The sequence below is a fragment of the Calonectris borealis genome, chromosome 4 (genome assembly GCF_964195595.1).
Source record: "Calonectris borealis chromosome 4, bCalBor7.hap1.2, whole genome shotgun sequence".
Classification (NCBI taxonomy): Eukaryota; Metazoa; Chordata; class Aves; order Procellariiformes; family Procellariidae; genus Calonectris; species Calonectris borealis.
The window spans coordinates 55709115-55731360 of record NC_134315.1 but is presented as its reverse complement, the minus strand read 5'-3'; the positions used below and the strand labels follow the sequence as shown (position 1 = coordinate 55731360).

Below are 22246 nucleotides of genomic sequence, written 5' to 3'. Positions count from 1 at the left end.
TGAGCAGGGACATCTTCCAATCGTGGGGCAACCACAGCTTCTCTGGGCAACCTGTTCCAGTGTCTCACGAGCCTTAATGATGAATGATAGCTTTGTAATAGTAAGAAAGAAATTGGTGTAGTAGTCGAGAATAACCTGCCCTGCATTCTCATACAAAATGTGAGTTCACACCCTGAAAGAAGCAAATAGGAGATGGGCCTGGAGATCTAGATACACCCACACAGTGTTTAGCTGGCACAGTTTTTGACAGCTAAGTGTGGCAATGTGGTTGTCTGCTAGTAACTTGGAAAGTTAATGCTGGTTCTTGAGCAGTACCAATGTTTACCTCATCACCTGTTCTGAAACAGTATGTAGTACATGAATTAAATGCATGAACATTGCCAGGAGAAACTCTACATAGCTGGTGTGCAGACCTTTCACTTTTATTAGCAACTTCAGTGGGACAGGGGCACCCAAACCTACTGATGATGTACGATCTTTCTGTTCTGCCTGTACTTTGAGCGTAGGGTGGTTGATATTTGTGCTCACTCATGAGTCACTCCTTTCCAGTGCTTCCTTGATTAGCTTCAAACACTGCATTCCTGCCCTGTTCTTAGGGATGTGGTCTTCCTGCAAGGACTTGGAATAAAATACAATCCTATGCTCTTGAAGCAGGAGATGGAAAACTTCTTGTTGCAAAGGTTCTTTTGTTGCTCCATGATCTTGACTTCCTCTTCAGATATGGTTAGGTGTACTTTTCTTTACCTGCAAAGCTCTCATGTCACCGTCGCTAACCATGCTTAGCTGCTCATGCTTTCAGCAGACCTCAAGGAAAGAAGTAGCACTGCTGGGAAGAGTGATGTGGTGGAACTTGTTTTTCGTATACAAGAGCAGCAGAGCTACCTGCATGTGAAAAGGCCAGTACTTTTGCTTTGATAGTGAATGGGTTGTTCTAATCAGCTGGAGTGAAACCTTCTTATCTTAATATTTTCTCCCTGAAGCTGTACTTTTGAGTCTGCTGGAAATTGCTTTATTGTGGGAGATGTACTGGCACTGAGGCTATTGAAAGCCTATTTTACATGACAGCATAATAGTAAATTTAGGTGAATGCTTTTAAAACCTTTCACAAGAGATGAGATTCAACGTGGTAATTTTTTCTTGGGTTGTGTTTCAAAGAAATTGTTTTCCACCTTCTTTGAATAATCTGTAGGGAAGCAAAGCAATTTGAAGATCAACAAACAGGTGTTGATCAAAATACATTTATAGCAGCTAGTGATAAAGAAATAATCTTTTTCTAACAATGGATTTGTTGCTGAATCTAAGTATTGTTCACCAGTATTCATTTACTTGAGATGATTTTATTCATATGTTGGCAATATTGCTGTGCTCCAGTCCTGTGCTTATTGATCAAGTTGGAATGTATGTATCAGCACTGAAGATTGAGCTTGTTATACAAAAGTCATGCAGCATCCATTTCCTTATCGCCATGGGGGAAGCTGTCCCAAGCTGGCAGTCCCCGGACGGCTCTGCCACTGCTTTGCTATACCACGATGACCCTGTGGGTGGGGAGAGGCAGCAGCAGCAGGCAGAGGAATAGGCTTTCCTGAATTCCCCTCCTCACACAACAGTTTCTGTTCCAGAGGCTTTGCTTTATGGGAATTAGGTGTGTTTGTAACTGAGAATGAAGCCTACAAGGAATGTGATTTGAAAAACTGAAGTTCAGCAAGTTTATGATGATCATTCATTAATTGAAAAACTTTTTCAAATGGTTTTATGCTGCACATTATACCCTAAGTAAAGATGGCTGTTGCTCTGGATGGTGTGTCTACTGCTGTGGTTCTTAATTCAGCTAGTAACCAAAGGGGCGATTAACTTAAAATATCTTAGAAATGATGCATTTTCAGAAAGGGATTAACATGGGGAAACTTAGTATTGATAGCAAAGGTGTTTGAAAAAAGTGTGTCAGTTTGCAGATGATCTTGTCTCTGGGGTTTTTTGTGTGGATTTTTTTTTGCCTTGTAAGTGGGCAGCTCATTGACATATGGAATTATTTTAGCCCTTTAGGTTACAGTATTGTAAAGCATTGTAAATATCTACTTTTTATCTGAGTTCTTAAGATGTAACACTGTGAAGCAGTTTGCTGGGTGCACTGGATGTACAGCTATTCCCACTGCCCCCCAGCCACAGTACTATTGATAGGACCCTAAACACTTGTTATATAATCAGTTTAGATGATGAAAACCTGCCTGGTTACTTTGCCATTATATATTGAAGAGCTCTAACCAGAGGATGCTGAAGATTGGAGAGGATTTGAAAGACTTCTTCCACAACTCCTGCCTTCCTCTTTACTCACTCTTGGAGTGGTGAAATGCAAAACAATTACAAGCTTATTTGGATCTGGGAAGAGGGAAAGAATTCGTGGATATTTGCCAGAAGCTTTTCTTAATAGGGTAGACTTCCTGATAGGAGACTGATCAGTTAGTCCCTTTCATGCTGCCCAATGCCATAAAATAAAAGGTCTCTTGGGGTCAAGTATCCCAGTGTCAAGCCCAGCCTGATTTAATTGAGCTGATGTCTGGGGATTGCCATGAAGGAACACATCTCCACAGCTCGGAGGCGGGGGAGGATAAAAGAGCCCTTCTGTAGCTCCCTTTGCCACCCAGCTCTATGTTTTACGCAGCAAGACTTGCTGGACTGCAGCAGGAAAGGTGAGATGAGCACTGTGTGGCCTTATGCCACCTGGTGCTAGTAACAGAAACCATAGTGTTTTGAGTTGATCAATGTTGGATGGAAAGCACTACAGGTAGCCTGAGAGCGTCTGACTGTGCCTTGCTCACCTACCCGCTGCAGGCTCAGCGCCCAGACAGCTCCTGTTCCATCCTTGGGTTGTGTGGTTGTAATTTCCTTTTGTTCCTGCAGAACAAAAACAGAGTGGGTGCTGTTGCCTCACACACTGTGTCCTTCCTTCTCAATTGAGTGGAATGCTACTTTTAAAAATACTTATTAGTCATGTATGTGGCAGCACAAAGTAAGCGCTGTGTAATTCTCAGACCTGAGACTGGTGGCTTGTGAGGATAATTTTCCCCAGTACTGGTTATCGTGGGTGGTTCTGTATAAGACACATTTCGTAACTCTTGCCTAAAGGGTCCAGTGTTGGAGTCAAGTTACTGTTGTTTCTTCTCATTTATATAATTTTGGTGCATTGCATTGCACATTTTTGTTTAAAGGCTTATAGCCAATTTCCTATATGAGGCTTAAATTTGGAGGCCTTGTCATCAGTTGTAACATGTTACTGATTCAAGTATAGTGCCCAATCAACAGTTTATTCAATTTTTAATTAAGATTATTTTATATCTGGCATTTTTTTTTGCCAATTGTCCTGGTTTTGGCTGGGATAGAGTTAATTTTCTTCCTAGTAGCTGGTGTAGTGCTGTGTTTTGGATTTAGTATGAGAATAATGTTGACAACACACTGGTGTTTTAGTTGTTGCTAAGTAGTGCTTACCTTAGTCAAGGACTTTTCAGCTTCTCGTGCCCTGCTAGCGAGAAGCTGGGAGGGGGCACAGCCAGGACAGCTGACCCAAACTGGCCAATGGGGTATTCCATACCATATGACATCATGCTCAGTATATAAACTGGGGGAGTTGGCCAGGGTGCAGCAACAGCTGCTTGGGAACTGGCTGGCCATCCGTCGGTGGGCGCTGAGCAATTGCGTGGTGCATCACTTATTTTGTATTTATTATTATTATTATTATTATTATTATTATTATTATTATTATTATTATTATTTTCCCTTCCTTTTCTGTCCTATTAAACTGTCTTTTTTTCAACCCATGAGTTTTACTTTTTTTTCTGATTGTCTCCCCTGTCCCATTGAGGGGGGGAATGAGCAAACAGCTGTGTGGTGTTTAGCTACCTGCTGGGTTAAACCACACCACCAGTCATCGCTTTAAAAAAATGGTAATTCAGCAATTTTTTAAAAAATGAAATCTGATTACTTTGGTTGTACAATTGCTGAGGTTATTGCTCCTCCTGTAAGCACTTGGAAAGAGGTACAGCCCACTTCAGCTAATTGTGTTGTAATTGTCCTAGTGGTTATGACAAATTGTATCAACTCTCCTGCACTTATGGGAAAAAAAATGAAATATAAATATAGACTTGATGCAAAGGTCTGGCTTTATTTGATAAAATGGGGTTTGGTTTGAACTTTCTCTTGTTGTCAGCAGCACTGTTAGCTTCATGTTTTGATGTATAGTCTGCTTCTGATGGCTCTTGAGTTGAAAACTACATGCAGCAGGTATGGGTAAAGGATTTTATTTCATCTTTTATATTGTATGTGATCTTGTTTCTGGAGAGTTCAGCCAGCTCTTCCATGCAGTTTCTCGATTCAACCACTAATTTTGTTTTGGCTTTTTTTTTTTACACTGGTATCCTAAAATAGCAAGGCATATGTAAACAGCCAGCATAATTTGTGACTACTTAAAACTGCTTTATTTGGGGGGAGAAGAGGGATATATTGAATTGTGCAAAACCTGGGTCCTGTGCCATCCCCCATCAGTGGGCTAAAAGATGGCATTTCTGTGTGACGATTCTTGTACTGCCACTCAAACAGTAATCTTCAGTAAAAGAGTAAAAAAAACCAGTAAACTTCTGCTGACCTGCTGGCAAGAATACAGAGGAAGTAAGGTGCTAAATGTGTGTCCTGGTTCCAGCTGGGACAGGGTTAACTTTCTTCCCAGTAGCCTGGGGGGTGTGCTGTGTTTTGGGTTCGGTGTGAAAGGAGCGTTGATGGCCCATTGATGCTTTGGCTGTTGCTGGGTGATGCTTGCACCGGGAGGGGGGAGCACAGCCGGGGTGGTGGACCCAGCTGGCCAATGGGGTATTCTATACCATGTGACATCATGCTCAGTATAAAAACCAGGTGTGCGGGGGGGGGGGGCTCGCCCCCCGTTCGTGACACGCGGCCGGCGGTCGGTGAGCGGTTCTGTTGTGCATTGCCTGCTTTGTGTATTCTGTTATTGTTGTTGTTCTCACTGTTATTATTACTGTTCTACTTAGTTTTATTTCAATTATTAAACTGTTTTTATCTCAACCCGGGAGCTTTCCTACTTGTGCCCTCCCAATTCTCTCCCCCATCCCACCGGGGGGGGTGTGATCGAGCGGCTGCGTGGAGTTTATTTTCGCTGGCTGGGGTTAAACCACGACAGTCCTTTTTGGCGCCCAACGTGGGGCACGAAGGGTTGAGATAATGACAGATTATTTAGAACATATTAAGGAATTTATATCTGGTAACATATTCGTTTGTTCTGCACCATGCTCTTGTTTTTACTGTACCTGTTAAAAATTGGAGTTGGGTTTTGTAGTCTGTTGTGCTCTGCCATGATTAATGATGTTTTGCCTGGGAGATTTGTTACTAAAACGCTGGCATTGGGGGTTATTTGGTATTTGGGATTCGTAATGAAGCCGTTTCTGCATTTTGGGTACCACCTCATGGAGACCATTAGCAATTATACCTTTTCCTCCGAGAGATTTTTTATGGAGGAAATAGAGAATGGCACCCTCACTACCTTCATCTCCTTTGTTAAAATAACTTGCCAGTACCTTGAACATCCCTGGGTAGTTAAGATACATCTCTTGGTACTCCTTGGGAATATTGTTGCGGTTTTATCCAAGGTTAGTAAGCAATTTAAGAATGTCATCCAGAGATCTGCCCCAAGGTTGGATAGTTATGAGTGGCAGGGCGAGTGGGATAGCATGGGCAAATGCCTAGGGCGATGGGCACCCCCAGTGTTCTGGAACTTTACCCCTGAACAAGTGCAGAACCCTGAAAAATTAGTAGAATATTTGGAAGAAGTATGCTGTCACCCTGGCCATTCCAGGGAGACGCAAATTACTACAATGTGCTGGGGCCTGGCCCACGCCTACCGAGCCCTATTTAACACCACTCAGAACCCCCAGGGGGAAGGAAACGTCTCTGCAGCTGATGACAAAGCAACAGGCCCTGCGGCTACCCCACCCCCCACGGCAAGCACAGCGGCTCCCTCACCCCCCAGGGCAAGCACAGCAGCTATTCCGCCCCCTGCGATAGAGAACCAACCCATGCCGGTATCAGTCGCCCCTATACAAAAAAGAAAATGCACAAGAAAATCAGCTCGTCTAGTAAGGGATGAAGATGAACCAGGGCCATCACGAGAACAGGAGGAGGAGGAGGCAGAACCTGTAAATGAGATGGTGACCACCCAATCCCTATCTCTGGGTGAGCTGTGAGATATGCGAAAAGACTTCAGCCGTCGTCCAGGCGAGCACATTGTCACCTGGCTGCTCTGATGCTGGGATAACGGGGCCAGTAGCCTGGAATTAGAGGGTAGGGAAGCCAAGCAGCTGGGATCCCTTTCTAGGGAAGGGGGCATTGACAAAGCAATTGGACAAGGGGCACAAGTCCTCAGCCTCTGGAGGCGACTCCTGTCAGGTGTGAAGGAAAGGTATCCCTTCAAGGAAGATGTTATATGCCACCCAGGCAAGTGGACCACCATGGAGAGAGGTATCCAGTACCTGAGAGAATTAGCCGTGCTGGAAGTGATTTATGATGACCTGAACAACAAGCAGTTATCCAAAGACCCAGATGAGGTCAAATGCACCCGACCCATGTGGCGGAAGTTTGTACGGAGCGCACCAGCGTCACATGCAAACTCATTGGCAGTAATGACCTGGAGAGATGGAGAGGAACAAACAGTGGATGAACTGGCTGGCCAACTCCAGCAATATGAAGAAAGTCTCTCTTCCTCCCTACGAGCCTGTGTCTCTGCTGTGGAGAAACTGTCTCAGGAGGTCCAGCAACTCAAAGAGGATATGTCCTGCTCCCCCCCTGCATGGGCCAGCGTCTCAGCCATTAGGAGCAAACGTCCCTCTGCTCAAGAGAGGAGACATCGTGGGTACACACCCCGGGGCACCCTGTGGTTTTACCGGCGTGACCACGGAGAGGACATGAGGAAGTGGGATGGAAAACCTACCTCAGTCCTACAGGCACGGGTACATGAGTTGCAAGGGAAAACAACCACAAAAGGGGGTTCTTCCAGGAAAACCGCTGCTCCAGTCTCCAGTGAGTTCCCCAGACAGAGTAGAAGGGCTGATTCCACTTCCGACCTTAACAAAGGGACTTCTGACTCATACTTACAAGAAGTGGGTAGCGAATATGATGACCAGGACTAGAGGGGCCCTGCCTCCAGCCAGGTGGAGGAAAGGGACAACTGGGTTTACTGGACTGTGTGGATTCGATGGCCTGGCACATCAGATCCACAAGAATATAAGGCTCTCGTAGACACCGGTCCACAGTGTACCCTGATGCCATCAGGCTATAAAGGGGCAGAACCCATTTGTATTTCTGGAGTGACAGGGGGATCCCAAGAGTTAACTGTGTTGGAGGCGGAAGTAAGTCTAACCGGGAATGAGTGGCAGAAGCACCCCATTGTGACTGGCCCAGAGGCTCCGTGCATCCTTGGCATAGACTACCTCAGGAGAGGGTATTTTAAGGACCCAAAAGGGTACCGGTGGGCTTTTGGTATAGCTGCCCTGGAGGCGGAGGAAATTAAACAGCTGTCCACCTTGCCCGGTCTCTCAGAGGACCCTTCTGTTGTGGGGTTGTTAAAGGTCCAAGAACAACAGGTGCCGATCGCTACCACAACAGTGCACCGGCGGCAATACCGCACCAACCGAGACTCCTTGATCCCCATCCATGAGCTGATTCGTCGACTGGAGAGCCAAGGAGTGATCAGTAAGACTCGCTCACCCTTTAACAGTCCCATATGGCCAGTGCGAAAGTCCAATGGAGAGTGGAGGCTAACAGTAGACTACCGTGGCCTGAACGAAGTGACGCCGCCACTGAGTGCTGCCGTGCCGGACATGCTGGAACTTCAATACGAACTGGAGTCAAAGGCAGCCAAGTGGTACGCCACCATTGATATCGCTAATGCGTTCTTCTCCATCCCTTTGGTGGCAGAGTGCAGGCCACAGTTTGCTTTCACTTGGAGGGGCGTCCAGTACACCTGGAACCGACTGCCCCAGGGGTGGAAACACAGCCCTACCATTTGCCATGGACTGATCCACACCGCACTGGAACAGGGTGAGGCTCCAGAACACCTGCAATACATTGATGACATCATCGTGTGGGGCAACACAGCAGAGGAAGTTTTCAAGAAAGGGGAGAGAATAGTCCAAATCCTTCTGAAGGCCGGCTTTGCAATAAAACGAAGTAAGGTCAAGGGACCTGCACAGGAGATCCAGTTTTTAGGAATAAAATGGCAAGATGGACGTCGTCAGATCCCAACAGATGTGATCAATAAAATAACAGCCATGTCTCCACCAACTAACAAAAAGGAAACGCAAGCTTTCTTAGGCGTTGTGGGCTTTTGGAGAATGCATATTCCTAATTACAGTCAGATCGTAAGCCCTCTCTATCACGTGACCAGGAAGAAGAATGACTTCAGATGGGGCCCTGAGCAACAACAAGCATTTGAGCAAGTTAAACAGGAGATAGTTCAGGCAGTAGCCCTTGGGCCAGTCCGGGCAGGACAAGATGTGAAGAACGTGCTCTACACCGCAGCCGGGGAGAATGGCCCTACCTGGAGCCTCTGGCAGAAAGCACCAGGGGAGACTCGAGGTCGACCCTTAGGGTTCTGGAGTCGGGGATACAGAGGATCCGAGGCCCGCTACACTCCAACTGAGAAGGAGATATTGGCAGCATATGAAGGGGTTCAAGCTGCTTCGGAAGTGGTTGGCACTGAAGCACAGCTCCTCCTGGCACCCCGACTGCCGGTGCTGGGCTGGATGTTCAAAGGGAGCGTCCCCTCTACACATCATGCAACCGATGCTACGTGGAGTAAGTGGGTCGCGCTGATCACACAACGGGCCCGATAGGCAACCCCAGTCGCCCAGGAATCTTGGAGGTGATCACGAACTGGCCAGAAGGCAAAGATTTTGGAATATCCCCAGAGGAGGAGGTGATGCATGCTGAAGAGGCCCCACCATATAACAAACTACCAGAAAACGAGAAGCAATATGCCCTGTTCACGGATGGGTCCTGTCGCCTTGTGGGAAAACATCGGAGATGGAAGGCTGCGGTATGGAGTCCCATACGCCAAGTTGCAGAAACTGCTGAAGGAGAAGGTGAATCGAGTCAGTTTGCAGAGGTGAAAGCCATCCAGCTGGCCTTGGGCATTGCCGAACGAGAAAAATGGCCAGTACTTTATCTCTATACTGACTCATGGATGGTGGCAAATGCCCTGTGGGGGTGGTTGCAGCAGTGGAAGCAGAGCAACTGGCAGCGCAGAGGTAAACCCATCTGGGCTGCCGCATTGTGGCAAGATATTGCTGCCCAGGTAGAGAACCTGACTGTAAAAGTACGTCACGTAGATGCTCACGTACCCAAGAGTCGGGCCAGTGAAGAGCACCAAAACAACCAGCAGGTGGATCAGGCTGCCAAGATCGAAGTAGCTCAGGTAGATCTGGACTGGCAACATAAGGGTGAATTATTTATAGCTCGGTGGGCCCATGACACTTCAGGCCACCAAGGGAGAGATGCAACATATAGATGGGCTCGTGATCGAGGGGTGGACTTAACCATGGACACTATTGCACAGGTTATCCACGAATGTGAAACATGCGCTGCAATCAAGCAAGCCAAACGAGTAAAGCCTCTTTGGTATGGAGGACGATGGTTGAAGTATAAATATGGGGAGGCCTGGCAGATTGATTATATCACGCTCCCACAAACCCGACAGGGCAAGCGCTATGTGCTCACCATGGTGGAAGTAACCACAGGATGGCTGGAAACATATCCTGTGCCCCATGCCACCGCCCGGAACACCATCCTGGGTCTTGAAAAGCAAATCCTGTGGCGACATGGCACCCCAGAAAGAATTGAGTCAGACAACGGGACTCACTTCCGAAACGCCCTCATAGACACCTGGGCCAAAGAGCATGGCATTGAGTGGGTCTATCACATCCCCTACCATGCACCAGCCTCTGGAAAAATTGAACGATACAACGGGCTGTTAAAGACAACACTGAGGGCAATGGGTGGTGGGACATTCAAGCATTGGGACACACATTTAGCAAAGGCCACCTGGTTAGTCAACACTAGGGGATCTGTCACTCGAGCTGGCCCTGCCCAATCCAAACCCTTACGTGCTGTAGAGGGGGATAAAGTCCCTGTCGTGCATATGAGAAATATGCTGGGGAAGACGGTCTGGGTTGCTCCTGCCTCTGGCAAGGGAAAACCCATCCGTGGGATTGCTTTTGCTCAGGGACCTGGGTGCACTTGGTGGGTGATGAGAAAGGATGGGGAAGTCCGGTGTGCACCTCAGGGGGATTTAATTTTGGGTGAAAATAGCCAATGAACTGAATTGTACGATGTTAGTTATTACATAGTACTGTATGTCATCACTTTTATGGTTACCATATGCCATATTAACAGTATTACAGTAAGAATCACCCAGATTAATTTAGGATGAACGCCGATGAAACTGAGCAAGGTGCAACAATGATAGAACCAGACGAGCGCCCAGAACTGGCCTCCGCATGCAAGAGCCCGACACCACACACCATCTCTCCTGCCCTGCAAGACCGTTACGACAGGTGGAACCCGAAGTCATGGACTACATGAACTCAACGGACGTTTTAGAGGGATGGCCCATGGACTAAGGGAATGATATCTCTGTGTGCGTATATATCAAAAGGCAGGGAAAAGTAGCGGTGACTAATTGGAATGTATGGGAAAATGTGAGACCTGGGCATGATGTAGATGGTATAGAATAAGGGGTGGATATTGTCCTGGTTCCAGCTGGGACAGGGTTAACTTTCTTCCCAGTAGCCTGGGGGGTGTGCTGTGTTTTGGGTTCGGTGTGAAAGGAGCGTTGATGGCCCATTGATGCTTTGGCTGTTGCTGGGTGATGCTTGCACCGGGAGGGGGGAGCACAGCCGGGGTGGTGGACCCAGCTGGCCAATGGGGTATTCTATACCATGTGACATCATGCTCAGTATAAAAACCAGGTGTGCGGGGGGGGGGGGCTCGCCCCCCGTTCGTGACACGCGGCCGGCGGTTGGTGAGCGGTTCTGTTGTGCATTGCCTGCTTTGTGTATTCTGTTATTGTTGTTGTTCTCACTGTTATTATTACTGTTCTACTTAGTTTTATTTCAATTATTAAACTGTTTTTATCTCAACCCGGGAGCTTTCCTACTTGTGCCCTCCCAATTCTCTCCCCCATCCCACCGGGGGGGGGGTGATCGAGCGGCTGCGTGGAGTTTATTTTCGCTGGCTGGGGTTAAACCACGACAATGTGTTATCCCCTCCTCCTTCCTCTCTAATAATTCTAAAACATCTGCAATATTTATTGGGAAGAAAATGAATATATACCTTTGACTATGAGCAGTGTTGGGAGTTCTCACTAGTAATATCTTGCCCAAAGGGATGGAGTAGGAACCTACCGCAGAGGATCTTGTTTTATAGACAGGAACTTTTTGAGGAGTTAAAAGTTTCGAGTTGTCATCTTCCAGAACTTGAAAAAGAGAGAGAAGAGAAAAGGAAAAAAAGCTAAGAATAACTTAAGCATCCCTTAATACTTCAGATCGTAAGTCTGTTGCCAAAGGAAAGCTGCAGCAAAGCAACGGGCAAAGCTATGTATGATAAGGTAGCGAGAGGTTCAACTAAAGAGTTATTAGTTGAACATGGGAGGAAGTGGCCTGGCTTTCAAAAAAACTAGCTAGCAGAGCACTACTTGATATTTGGCTCTGACATATTCCCAATGATATGAATAGACTTCTTATGTTGCAGGACTTAAGCGGGATGAGAATGTGAATATAGTACAGCAGTTGGTGAAAACAACATATGTTTAATTTTATGAAGACTTAAAGACAGATGGTGACCCATAGGATAATTATATAACAGTCAAAATTCTCTTAACAAATTTTTTATAATAGCTGTGATAATTACTCATAAGTAGCCAGTCATTTAAGTCTTTTTCTGTTTCATAAATAGTACAGGGACCTAGTTTAGCCTACATAAACTCTTGGGTGAATTTGTTCTTTAGTCTAGATTATTTTTTTCACTTGCCTTGTCATCTCTAGTCTTCCCTTGTTCTTGACAAAAGGCCCAATTGATAAGTGCTTCTGTCCAATCAAGTGAAGTAAAGCCTCTCCTTTACATCTGCCTCTTTCAGGGTTATTTTCTTTGCCTCCATGGACTCCTTGTGTTTTTTGCTCCTCCCAGTTTCTGTCTGAAGGGATTAACATTCCCCTAAGAAATTGGTTACTGCATGTTGCCCTGTAGTCTGCTTGGGAGGAACTGAGTACAGAATGTTTTCTGGGAACTGCTGTCTTTCATCCAAGATTTTATCCCCATTTCTTCAGTCATCTTGACTGTTTCTTGCATGACTCTTGAGCGGACTGGCAAGTTGTGCAGATTGCTGGAAGAGAGTTTTTAGGACTGGAAATGAGCTGGACAACTACTTCCAAGGCATCAGTGTAGCAGCCTTTGAACCACCAGTGGCCCTGATTGATTCGACATCAAGACGAACTGCCTGCTAGCAAGGACAGTTGCCTTTTGTTGAGGATTTTCAGGGATGGATTTAACAATCAATGTCCTTTCTTCCCTCTCTAAATCTAAGCCTTTCAGTATCCGGTAGCTCATAACCCATCTGCTTTCTGTGTCCAAAGGGCAATTTGCCAGCTCCATACAAGCCACAGGTTGCTCCTTGACTGGCATCATCTTAGGGGGGACAGAGAGAAGCTTTTTTCTAGCTTGTTACTTGTATTATGTTCATGCTGATTTCTGCTTTTTCTAGTGAAGGTAATACGCAGGGCAGGGATTCAGATACAGGTGACTTTAAGTAGGCTGGCCAAGATTAAGGTGTTGTTAAAGTGGGGAGGGACAGAATTCCGCTAACACAATATTTTAAGTGATGCTAACCAAAAGTAGAAGCATATATTGAGCACCGGCCAATCTGTCTGCAAAGTGTGCTTCTTATTTAAAGGCCTCTTTGTGTGAAGCTGTATCCCTGCTTTCCCCAAAGGAAGCATTGATAGCTTCCTTGCTAGCCATGGACCTATACCAATCAAAACAGATTAGGGTTTGAAGAAGTAATTATAGGAAATGCAGCATCAGAAGTACTTCAGCAAATGCCACTACAGTTTCTCAGCTGGAGAAGTACTAACATTGAGTTCCTTTGGGACACCACACTTTCTTCTCAGTGGTGGATGAGTCAGTCTTGCCCTTGACAATTTTACTTGAGTAAGTTACAAGGAAGTTCCTCATAGCAAGAGCAGCTCAGGACTGCAAAGTAGTAGAGGGAGCTGGTGTTAGCCAGGTCATTACTCTCGAAAAATGAGTGTCTCTCGTGACCCTATTGCACAGAGTAACTTTCTTTCATGCTGTTTTACAACAGCGTGAGCCCTAAACAAATCCTCTCGAGCAGTCAGCTGGAAGCTGATCAAAGGCTTCTGCTTGCTGGGGCTGTATCTGTCCAGGCAAGGATCCTGGAAACTGTATATCCACCTGTGAAAGCACAGATGGGGAAAGTATTCTGGGGTTTTGGGGTGGGGGGGAAGAGGCTTTTTGGTAACCTTTATAAGTTACCAAATTAAACTATTTCAATAATAATAAATTAAGGAAAACTTCCTTTTCTAAGGTCAACCAACTTACTGAGAATCTATTAATTAAGAAATTCCAATTTGTTAAAGTTTACCCAAAAAGTGTCTAATTTTTATTTTTTATTTATTTTTAGGGGAAAACCTTCCCCTAAATTCCTTTTTGTTCCAATACGGAGTTGTTTGGTTGGCTGGTAACGTGGTTAATTTCCTCGCTCTGTCTGCAGAGATCAGATCAGATTCAGCCCCTGGCTCAGACAAACTGAGAAACTAAATAGAACATGATTTCTAGCGTCCTAGGCAAGTTTCCAAGCAACTGGACTCTTGATTACTCTGTGGTGATAACTTCCATGATTATCCATCAAAGAAACTGTTGATTTCTTGATCTGGAAGGGAAACCTTTTGTTAAGTTGCTAGGAGCCTTGCAGGATAGTAAAATGTCTTATTTTTCAGGTATAATATGTTTTTTGCTTTAAAACTTTAGAACGTTCTTTTACATTATCCATTTGAATTTTTAGCTCATTTCTAAACAGTCTTTCTCTGACAGTGTACGACCTGAGTGTTAACTGTAGAATCATTCTGAATCGGCAATGTCTGCTACTCATGACATAGTAGCAGGGTGCTGGCTTTGCTCACCTGTGTAAGACAGCATAGCTGCTTTTAATGCAGTTGACCAGTGGATTACCCTTGAAGCCCTCCAAATGCTTGTTAGTTGGTGTCAAGTTCCTTCTTGCTTCAAAGCTCCTGGCCATAAAGTTGCAGTTTCTTGTGATGAGTTTCAGCTTCTCTGCTCATCAACCCCCTGACTTTTCCTTGCCCCCAGTGCTTAATGTTGTTTGTTGTCTTGCTTGTTTTTATTTGCATCTACTAAAAGCAGTGTGGCTGATAGTAGGTGTTTAATATACATACTCAAAGATTAAAAAATTGTATTCTGGGAAGGCAGTGAGATTTCAGTCTTGGGCCTAAATTATTTTGTATGCCATTTTTTTCCTGTTTTTTAGTATTTTTTTCTTCCTCGCCAATTTATTGTCAGGACTGATGGGTTTTTATTGAACATCTGTTCAGTGGTATTCCAAGATGATAAAAATCAATATTTCTAAACCAATGGTATAAATAACTGCATTCCCTTTATAATGGAGAGCGGCTCCTGATCTTTTTTCCATGTCCTACTTCATTTCAGCCTATTAAAATGACTCCAGTGTTCTCAGTCTTGTCCTTCTTTTATATGGAGATCTGGGTCGTGCTTGGACAAATGAGTACACAAATCTTGCATTAAATCTCATAGTCCTTTTTTTTTTATTTTTGGTGCGCATCTTATATGAAGCCCATTTAGGAGCGAGATGTATTTTGTTCTGTATTTGATCAGTTGGTCATTCTGTAACTTGCTTAAGTACTATTTGTATATAAATCAAGTTGCAAAGGCACATAGTTTGTATTTGTGAGACTATGTTGACTTGTTTGTTTTTGAGAATAGTTGAAACACTTGTTTTGGCTTTTCACCCTAAAGAATTTCTGAATTACTGTTGGATTATTTGCCTGCTCAGTGTCTTAGTGTCACGCATTGTAATTTGTATTATTTGCTCTGAGAGACCTGTGGCTGGGAGTAGGAGACCTCTGATCAGCAGAAATCATTGTCCCTCTTCTGAGTCAGTTTATAGACCCTGCTGCAAGACCTGGGAGTGCAATAGGATCGCTAGGGATCCAGCAACCAGTTCTCTTCCCAGAACTTCTAGCCATGAATTCTCTGCTCTTACAGCTTTTGTGTCAATGATCTTTTAACACAAAATGGAAATTGCACATCCTCCCTTGTTGCGTAACATGTTACACATACTAATTACATGCTTACTAATTATTTAGTTATTGTACATGTCCTATAAAGAGCTTTGTGATGCTGAGACAGGCATTACTTATGCTGGCAATTGTTTGCCCTTCTTAAGATGTGCTATATAAGTTCAAGAGAAGTTTGATCTCTTAGACGTTACAAGATTGCTTCCTTATCTGTTAAATAAAAACATCAGCTCCCCTGTAAGATGGAGTGATAAAATATAGTCACAGCAAGATGATTTCTGACATTGCCAGTGCAAGCCTTGAAAAATACCAAGGCTCCAAGATACGAGACTTGATTTGTAGTCATAATTTAAGCTAATATTGTGAGAACTTTGGACTGCTAATTTTTATCTTTTTCTTTGCCTGTGAAAACTAATGAGCTAAGCAAAACCGAGAATCTCAAGTAATGAATAACAAGTTAGCTAGAGCTAACAATAACGAGTAGCTAGGGCTCGTGGAAAAACGTAATTATTACGAGGTCTATAAAACACCTTCAAGAGTTGATGCCTCTCTGTTTTGAGGATTTTAATTTTCTAGTACTGAGACCTGAGGAAAAGCTTTAAGGCTTCAAGTAGTATTGCTCCTTGTTAATCAAAAGGAGTCGCATGGTGGTAACCTGAAGGAACAGAACGCCAGTCTCCTTCTCAATAGGTGGGAAACCCCACTGACGTTCCTGCTGAGCAGGAGGATGCATTTATTTCTTGTGTGAAGAATAGGAGTCAGATAAAGTGCAGACTTATCTAATAGAAGTTTCTGTTTCCTTTTCTGGAGTAGTGTGGGAAGATGTCACTCCTCTTCCTCTTAAAAGGTTCTTGAGCATTAAATCCTGTCTGGAAAGGTGCTATTATTATTCCCACTATTCAGAGACTGTTGCAAATTCTCATTAATGAATGTTGGAATAACCTGACCTATGCTAGAATAATGCATACATCTATATGTGTATTTATATACATATATATGTACATATACACATACATATACACACATTTTTTAATTGCTTAATATCACAGAAATTCCTCAACACTTCTTGTTCTTGCATTTTTTTCAACATGTTTTGCTTTGCCCTTGGACCAGGCTATGGAGTGTTTTTTTTTCTTTCCGAATTGTCTTTTTCATTCAAGTGAGAGGAAAATCCTCATCATTCTGTTATAAATGTAACTGTAGCAGACATCTGTTGTGTTTGTGAGTTATCTTTTATTTCTTTCTGGTAATTTAAATGTGACTTTTTGTAATGCAACTTTCCTAATGGAAGTGGGGACTGCATGCAAAAGAAAGGAATTAGGGGATAAAGCAGTGATATGTTGCAAATAAAATTTAACGGTAATACTGGTGTATCTTATGTGGTCCTTAAAAATTGAGACTATGTTCTGTTGATCCTTTTTGGGAGAATGGCTAAAGAGAGTTAGAGTTTAGATGTTGATATTACAGTGATAAGTGTGACAGTTGCCAGCATTTTGCAATAGCATATTCTCTCAGATTTCTCCAATTGGTGCAGCTTTTTTACCTCGCTTTAGTGGTAGGAGTCAGATCTTTTTTTTTTTAAAAAAAAAGTCTCTGCTACTACAAGGCAAACTGCACTAATATTTCTTCTATTCTAGACCATTGTATTGTGTAGATGGTACAAGGTTCATGAGAAAAAGCTTATAAATGGCAGATAGTTGGAATGTGATTTACACACCATGAAAATCTATTTAACAATTTTAGGCCTTTAGTACCCATGATTCTTAAGCGTATTGTCTGTCACAATTGGAGCACAGAGGCACTTACATCATCAGGAAGATGCTAGTTTGGAGGAGTGAACTAGCTCCCTTTCCAATGTTGGGACAAAAGTAGGATCGTCAGATTTCTTGAAGTGATGCAGTATGGTAAAAATGTATTAAGTCTCTTATAGTGAGAAAAAAATATGCAACCTTAAACAATAATACTGAGAGCGTTGAAGTGTAAAGGATTATTATTCTTAGTGGATACTGCTAAACTTGGGGTCTTACATTAGTCTCTTCAGTTTGCACTGTTTTGCCTTGCTCACAAAACCTTTCAATACATTCAACTTGTTCTTGCTACAAGGAAAAAAGCTTTCAGCTCAAAAGCAAAGAATGCGTATTAATTGAAGGCGTGGGAGATGGGGTGAGAGATGGCAAAATAATTATAATAACAGCTTGTAAGTTGGTCTATAGTAGCTTCAGTTATAACTTATTTTTACAAGGTTTTTTTGCAGTATTTGCCTTTCTAGAATTTTTAACCTCATCTTGTAACTTGTCACTTGAATCTCAGAAAGATGCAAAAAAAGATGTTGAAGCTGTATCAACTTCTCTTATTATTTTGTTGGTACTTGGTAACAGAAAACTGCTAATAGTTTGATTTGATTGAGGTCTTTAAAGAAAGCTTATTGAGAGGTTGGGAACAAATCGTCCCAACTGTGCAGGAGGACTAAGAATTTCAGGGGAAGGGATGTTTAGCTAAGCAAGGAGTTTTAATGAACTCAAATGTAAAAAGAGAGCACAGGAGAAATAGAAGCAAGGACAGGCAAGACAGAAGGTGCATAAAAGCATTCTTTAGACACTAGGGATGCTATCAAGAAGGCCAAAGCCTAGCTGCAGTGCAAACTAGCTAGGGAAATAAAGGTTAACAAGAAGGGCCTCTACAAGTATACCAGTTGCAAAAGTTCAGTGAAAACATGGGTCTGTTGTTGAATAGAGAGGCAACTTAGTAACGGATCATACCGGCAAGGCTGAAGTACTTGGTGTATTTTTGGCCTCAGGAAAGTGATAGGACAGGGACTAATTAGAGAAGCGGAAGTGTTTTACTGTCCTCCTATTAGAAAGCTTTACTTGATATCTCGTCTGAATCCTCCTTGATTAAATATCAGCCTATTGCTGTTTGTGTTGTGAACACAGACTACAGGTTATTACTTCTTCGTTATGCAATGGTTAAAGGCTATTACCAGTTTGCTGTCCTTTGTGTTTTTTCTTTACAAAGAAAGATCCTAAGCCTGTTCATTCTTTTTCTTTGCTTTCTTAGATACTCTAAATGATCCACGTCTTTGTAGAAGTTTAAATGCCTAAAACTAGATTTAACACCCAGCTAAGCTTTACAGGAACTAAATATAGTATAAGGATTACTCTCTGTATTTTGCAAGCTATATTGCTCCATTTTTAAGCTCCTGTATGAAGCTTGTGGTTTTTGTGTAGTAGCTTTTTATTGTTGACTCATTCAGCTTACAATTTACCACAGGTCTTTAAAACACTTATTATTTTTAATCTTTCATTTTTTTTAATTATGCCCTCTCAGTAAGGAAGTAGCCTGTGACTCTGGATTTGCCAGAGTGGCACATAGTTGTTGTGGCTGAAATTGCAGCAGTGCTTTGCTGTTGCTGTCCTGGAGGGAGGAAAACCATGGGAAGTGGGAGATCCTCCTGAGAAATGTGTAAGTGCTATATATGTGTGTGTGTGTGTGTGTATATATCTGGGACCTTGAAGTCTGGGCAGAATTTACTTGCAATGAGAGTCTTAAGAAGCATCAGCCATTTGAGTAATCCTGTATTAGATCCTTTTCTGTGAGGAATTGTCACGTGCTCGGTCATTCTGTGCACTGCGCTTCTGCACTTGACTGTGTCAGCTTTCGAGTAGCTCCTTGTACATTGTCTCCACTGAATGGATGATTTCATTCTGTCTAGATCTCTGTACTCCCTTAAACTTGAAGCCTCATTCTAACTGCCATAGGAAAACTTAATAAATGTACTGTTTTCCTTTATCCTGGTTGTTAACAAAAATATTTTTTTATCTAGAATGGTACTAGATATAGGACAAGTATCTGGAAACTTAATTGTCATGTCCTTCCATTTTGACAGTGAGGTATTAGTAATTTCTCGCTTAATTAGCTTTTTTCTCCTCATTCCCACTGTTGTCCTACTAGATTCACTAAAACTACTTTCCCCAAACTTGATTATAAGAGTGACTTAATTCAAATTCCTGCAAAATGCTCAAGACTAACTAGTCTTGCTGGAGGTAATGGGGCCCAGAACAGGTACGAGAGAACTTGTGGGTGGATATTGCTGTAAGAGTAGGAATTTTATGTTGTATGTTGACATTAATCAAAATAGTTTCAGTTACACAGCTGCAGTGTCTGTGTCCTCAGGGAAACCTTTTTGATCAAAATGCAGTGGTTGTCTTGTAAGAACACCTAAAGTGCACAATGGAAGTGCAGTCTTGGGGCATGAAATAATAAGAATAGTCTTCCTAACAGCTGTCAGATTTTTTTTTTTTTTGCTAGTTATGTTTGTCCTCCTCTGAAAGGAGGAAAAGAAGCTGCTGGTCATTATTTGATTTGCTTCAGAGCCATTATTGAGTTTGGAAATTTAAGAAATATCTGAATAAATGGTTACTCTGTTGCTTTTTCAAGCAGAGCAAGACTTGGCAGAGGTTTGCCTTGGTATATGGCAAACATGATAGAGCTGGTCATCAGGAGCCTGTGTTTTGATTGTGGTCTATTCTGTAAGCTGAAAACAAGCAGCAGGAGCTTAAAATTGCATTCTTTTTTTCCTTTACCTACTGCTTCCCAAAAATGCTTTAAAGGACTGTAAAGAAAAAAAAAGTAGGAATATTTAAGGAGCCACTACCTTCTGAAGCTTTCAAGCTTTTCAAAATTATTGAGAGTTATTTCATGTAGCTGATATGTTTTAACTACCCTGCCAATTTTGATGTAAAATTTACTTTCATGTCTTGTAATTACTGACAACCTGTGGGAAGCAGTAAAAGTTTTTGAATGAGCAGAGTTAATGTTTTGGAAGTGTAACTTACATTTTTCTTAATAAATAAAACAAAAAACCTACCCAAACTAAAAAACACAGCCCTCAACATAAAGAGACCAAGAACATTCTAATTTGAAATTATCCTTTAAACACAGTAACCATTGGGACTGCAAAGCAAATATTCAGTTAAAATGATATGAAATTACTAGTAGCTGCTTAAAGGTGAGAATTCATATGGAAAACTCTAGGTAGATCTGTTTTGCAGTCTTCATTGCTAATATTGTCAGAGAACATTAAAGAATGAACATTTTGTCACTGAACAGTAAATTCACAGGATGTCATTGCAGGGCATGGGATGGTCATTAGATGGTTTTCTGGTTTCTCTGGAGGAGCAGATTAAAGCTAGTTGCTGCCTAAAGGGATATTGGAACAAGTTTCTGTTCTTGTTTGGGTTTTTTGTTTGTTTTTAAAATAATCTGATGCAGTGAATGCAATCTGCAGTGGAAATGAAATGGAAGAAAACTGCTGTCCCAGGACAGAGATTTTGTTCCAAGCCTCATTTCATAGTGGAATTTCTCCTCTTCTGAGAACTGGGTGGACGTGCAAAACAGATGAGGAAATCTGGAAGAGACAAGATAACGGGTAGCTAGTACTGCCACAGAGAGAAATGTTAACAGGAGCTTCTGCACAATTTTGGGTTTTTTTTTGTTTTCATGTTGTTGCTGGTATCTTTTCACTGGCTTGTCTGGGTTCCATCTGTGATCTCAGCTCCTACCAGCTTGGAGTTCCCTGGTTTTATTTGTGATGCCTGAGGGTGGCAAAAATATTACAAGGGGCAGTTCTCAGTCTAGTCGGCACTTCAGATTACTCAGGCAAGGGCAAGGACATGCAGCTTGTAGCAAACAAGCTTAGTGCCCTTGCTCTCTTAGGATCCTCTGTGGCATTATTAGACTTAACTGTGTTGATCCCAAATGCACTTTAATTAGGACAGGCAAGGAGAAAAGGAACTAGACAGCACGAGTCACATGAACCCCTCTATCCTCCTTTTTATGTTCTTTGCTTTACTTGTCTTTTCCCCTTCCTGTGACTTTCAGGCTTTTATTAAGGAAAAAAAATATGTCTGGCTTTGTCAGACAAGGTAATTGCATCTTTTAAAATATAGCTGTCTAAAAGGTATCAAAACAGCCTTTAATGTCCTCATGCTGATTAAAGTTTGTCAGGTGTGAATGGTTGATAAGGCTGCTGTTAGGTTTATTTTCTACTGGCATTTAAGACAGGCAACTAGAAAAGGTGGGCGTCTGCATTTCTCTTGCGTCTCTTCTAGGTTTGTCCTAAATCTTTTTATCATGTGATAACAGTGCCACTCCATTACAGCTGCATTTATCTCACTTTTCCCTCCTTCAGTATTGTCTTTTAGACTTAAAATCTATCAAACAGTGGATTTGCAACCCGTTGTAATAGTGTATGGCTAAAATCAAATGAGTCTTAGCAGTTATTGCTAAAATGAAACCTTTGCTAAATGCTTTTTCACATGCTGTTTTCTTTCTTGAATGTTCAGTATGTTAAAGTGGAAGTAAACCAGCAATAAAACCCCAAATCCAGTCTCATATAAACAAACAATAAGAAACCAGTGTTTCATCAACAGTTTTACTCTTGCTGAGCCTGAGAAACTACTCTTTTTTTTTTTTTTTTTTTTTTTTGCCTATACAATAGGGATGGTAATGTACTCAACCATCAGCTTTGAGACAGGCTTTGTCCTGAAGAATTCAGTCTATTTAGACAAGACAAAAGAGGATAGGAAAAGCTAAGGCACAGAAGGGACGTGATCTGTGCAGGGTCTTGTTGCAGGTCAGTGGCAAAACCATGGTGAGAACTCGGGTGTTGTAGCTGCTGCCTCATTGCCCGGTCAGCCAGCACTCACCCTGGGCTGCTACTTCCCAGGCACTCTTGATACTCAACTTGCGATGTGTGTGCTGAAGGTCGTGCTTCTCGTCGACTTCATGGTGGTGATGCTGTCATCTCTATTCTTTCAGTTCATCATCTAACGTGTAGCTTC

The 22246-nt window shown here is 42.8% G+C and overlaps 1 protein-coding gene across 2 annotated transcripts in view; it reads left to right on the top strand.

Annotated features, from left to right (window-relative positions):
• TSPAN5 (tetraspanin 5) overlaps positions 1–22246 on the top strand; it is a 95569-nt gene that overhangs the window by 30047 nt on the left and 43276 nt on the right. The window lies entirely within an intron of this gene.